Genomic DNA, 4,228 nt, shown 5'->3' with positions numbered 1-4,228 from the left:
TCTAATGGATGAAATTCATATCAGAGCAAAAACCAAGCCATGAGGTCAAAGGAATGGCCTGCTGAGCTTAGAGACACGATTGTGCTGAGACAGATCTGGGGAAGACTACAAAACAAAATTCTGCTGCATTGAAGGTTCTCTGGTGCATGTGGCCCCCAGAATCCTTATTAGAAGAAATTTGGATAAACCAGAACTTCCGAGAACTGGCCTCCTAGCCAAACTGAGCAATCGCTGGAGAAGGGCCTAGGTTAGAGTGGTGACCAAGCAGCTGATGGTCACTCTAGTTGAACTCTATGATCACATAATCAGCCCTCTACATTGCGAGTAAATCACTCGCATATGCGACTAAATGATGTCTAATATTAGCCAATGGTTAATAAATTCTCAGATTTTACTTGCCAGTGTGAGAGTTGGAGGCTAAGTATAAGTTTAGCACAGATATATTTTTACTGGCCGAACACTGACTGAGCGCTTCAGAGTTTCACTCTCCGTCAAGCGATCTGTGATCTCTAGTCTGTAGTATCGACACTCGACTCGGCGCCGCTTTGGTGAGAGCAGAGAGCCAGAGAGAGTCTTAGATAGAGAGAGAATTGACGCGCTACATGTAAATGATATTCTTTGTTGTATTTTCCTGTCAAAATAACAGGAAATAGTTCCTTTGGATTTTTTCAGCTTTTAAGAACTGCTGGGTTTACCGGTAGTGGGAAGAACTAATGCGCAAACGACAATCTCATTGGCTGGTGCTCACCTATTATCGTCCCTGTTTTGATTTCAGCGAATCAGTCCGAGCGAACGCACACAACCTGATTAATATTCATGAATGATGTCTAATATTAGCCAATGGTTAATAAATTCTCAGATTTTACTTGCCAGTGTGAGAGTTGGAGGCTAAGTATAAGTTTAGCACAGATATATTTTTACTGGCCGAACACTGACTGAGCGCTTCAGAGTTTCACTCTCCGTCAAGCGATCTGTGCTGTTTTTCAGTTAATCTCAATGGATGCGCAAATCATCATTATCTTATTAGTATAATTGTTAGTTTTGAACTACAAGCTTTTTTTTGACAATTGGTTTACGAGTGTCCCTCTTGTACTTACACTGGCTCAGCAGGGAATTCACTGCACTGGTACTGTTCGTGGCAACAGACTACCAGGTGTCAACTTGATGTCTGATGCTGAGCTGAAGAGAGCAGGACGTGGATCTTTTGAACAGAAGATGGCCATGGTTGGAGAAACAACTTTGCACGTTGTAAAGTGGTACGATAATCGCTCAGTGACCCTTCTCAGTGATTACGCTGGAGCCCACCCAGTCATCGAGGTTGACAGGTGGGATTGCAAGCAAAAGATGATCACCAAAGTCCCCTGCCCTGCTGTGGTGAAAGAATACAACAGGAATGTGGGTGGGGTGGATCTCCTTGATTCACTGATTGCACTGTACAGGAACAAAATCGGATCAAAGAAGTGGTACCACCGGCTGGTGTTCCACTTACTGGATATGGTCATCGTGACTACCTGGCTGCTCTACCGAAGAGATTGTGGAGGCACTGGCATGAGAAAGAATGAACATATGAAGCTGTATACCTTCAAGTCATACATCACTGAATGCCTTTGCAAAAGTGGAAAGAGCCTGGAGCGCAAGAAAGGTCGTCCCTGTTCCACAATTGCTGCTGAGTATGAGGAAAAGAGGAGAAAAGGACCCGCTGCTCCAATTCCAGTCCCTGATGTATGCCTGGATGCCACAGCCCACTGGATGATTATGGCTGAAAAGAAGGGGAGCCAAGTGCTGGAAATGTGAGGTCCACCTCTGTTTTACATTCACCAGCAACTGCTTTCTGAGATTTCACACAGAATAGGAAATCAGAGAAGATCAGAAGAGAATATCAAAAAGAGAAGCACTGATTCAAACAACAACCAATAACCCACATAAACAAACACACTCACCAGGGCTCCAGACTGCAACCAAATGGTCGCATTTTGTGACCATTTTTTCTGCCGGTGTGAGTAAATGTTGTGCCTGGTCGCACTGGCGCAACCACCACATTGTTCAACTCGTGTTGCCATTTCTGTTGCATATGAGAAACATCAAACGGCAAACGAAACAAAAGCGTAACAAAATCCCGCTACTCGTTTTGAGCTGCGCAGCACGGACCGTTCATCAGCTTGGACTGCGACGCAAATAAACTTGTCCGAGCTCAGAACAGCTTTACTCTGGAACCAACAATGATTTTGCGACACTGTTACAGCACAGCGCTGCGAGATCCAGTGAAAAGCGTTCGAATTCGCCGCAGAATGAATAAAGGTTGCTGCAAGATCTAGTGATGCATTCAAATTCTGCCCAGAAATGTTATAAACAGATCATTCGGCGCTGACGTAGAAAACCAGAAGCAGTAACGCTAAATTAATCGAATGTTATTAGATTATTCATTTCAGGGTTTGTTCAACCTTTTGAGACAGAACTTCAAGCAATTTTCAATGACTTACAAGCATTTCCATCAACTGTTTTCCAGCACTTTAAAGCTCCAAAACAGGTGTGGCGAACTCCGGTCCTGGAGAAGTTCAGCTCCAACCCTAATTAAAACTCACCTGCCTGTAGCTTCCTAGTAACTGTTCAGACCTTGATTAGCTTGTTCAGGTGTGTTTGATTAGGGTTGAAGCAAAACTCTGCAGGGCTGCGGCTCTCCAGGACCGACGTTCGCCACCCCTGCTCCAAAATGATCCAATTTGAATGTTATTTTCAGTGGGATGACCAAAATATACTGTGGTGAACAAACACTTATGTCAAATTAAAAAATACATCAAATCACCATTATAACCTGTAAATGGCAGCAGAGGAACACTTATTGGCTTATTAGTCATTAATTTATACTTTTTCCTTTATATTTAGAAATGATAAAATAATTATAAAATCACTGTTATAAAATATCAAATCAAGAAATCAGATTTTGTCAGTTTTGCTCTCTTTTTTGTGTGTGTATGAAGTAAGAAAAGTCACAAAGTGCTTTGAAAAAAACTTTTCTTCTATTTGCGACTAAATCACACATCACATGTTGGTCAAGTTGTTGGTCAGTTTCATATAAGAGTACAATATATATCTTTTCTACATAAAAATTAGATTTGTCGCATATTTCTGCTGTGTGGCTCTTGGATCAATCCATATCGAGTAAAAATGTCCAGAGCTTATCATCGTTATCGACATAAATTTTATCGCGATTCGATATGATATCGTTTATCGGCCCAGCCCTAATTTGATGTACTGTGAACTCTAGTCTATTGTAACGGCACACGACTCGGCGCCGCTTTGGTGAGAGCAGAGAGCAAGTGTATGAAGTAAGAAAAGTCACAAAGTGCTTTGAAAAAAACTTTTCTTCTATTTGCGACTAAATCACACATCACATGTTGGTCAAGTTGTTGGTCAGTTTCATATAAGAGTACAATATATATCTTTTCTACATAAAAATTAGATTTTGCCCATGTTACCGTTGTTAATAAAATAAATTTTGTAAGCTTCCCAATTCAAGCCTAGTGCTTTACTGTCAAATGTATATAAACATGAAATAAATAAGGGCTACAATGACTCCGCGCTAAAGGACTTATTCAATTATGCCCTTGATGAGCCCATTAGTCACTGGAGCATGTTAGGATCCGATCATGTATCCTTTGAGGGGTTTGTGGAGTTCTTGGCACGTTCCCCAGCTAAGGGGGCTGCAGTGCCTCCCGTGATGGCCGACAAGGCTGCAGCGCCCCCGAAGGGAGCCAAGGGGCAATCCACGGGGCGTCAGATGCTTCGTCTGCCGCACCCAGTATCTCACGCCCGTTCCTGGAGCGTCCCGGGCTGATACGCAGCGTGCAGGAATCCCCGCTGATGTAGGTGCGAGCGGCGTGGTCAGCTCGCAAGGCTCCCGAGGCGTCCCGCTGATGATCCCTCCGAGGCGGCGGGACTCGCTTCAGGCCTTCCCGAGGCGGCGGCGCCCGCTCACGGTGCCCCCAGAGGCGGCAGACGAAGCTGCAGTGCTACCCTCTCGGAAATGGAGGAGGAGGAAGAAGGCTTTCTCTGTTCTTCAAGGCCGGGAGGCCTTCCTAGAGCCTGGTGCCCTGCTGGCGCCGCCCAAGCTCCATGCCCTGCCGGCGCCGCCCAAGCTCAAGCTCCATGCCCTGCCGGCGCCGCCCAAGCTCAAGCTCCATGCCCTGCCGGCGCTGCCCAAGCTCAAGCTCCATGCCCTGCCGGCGCT

At 45.1% G+C, this 4,228-nt stretch overlaps 1 protein-coding gene across 1 annotated transcript in view; it reads left to right on the top strand.

Annotated features, from left to right (window-relative positions):
* LOC107743351 (gastrula zinc finger protein XlCGF57.1-like) overlaps positions 1–4,228 on the top strand; it is a 73,138-nt gene that overhangs the window by 6,918 nt on the left and 61,992 nt on the right. The gene's annotated exons all lie outside the window — the stretch shown is intronic.

Source organism: Sinocyclocheilus rhinocerous, unplaced genomic scaffold (assembly GCF_001515625.1).
Source record: "Sinocyclocheilus rhinocerous isolate Xijiao unplaced genomic scaffold, SAMN03320098_v1.1 scaffold136, whole genome shotgun sequence".
NCBI lineage: Eukaryota > Metazoa > Chordata > Actinopteri > Cypriniformes > Cyprinidae > Sinocyclocheilus > Sinocyclocheilus rhinocerous.
Note: the sequence above shows the minus strand (reverse complement) of the source record. Positions and strands in the feature narration are given on the sequence as shown.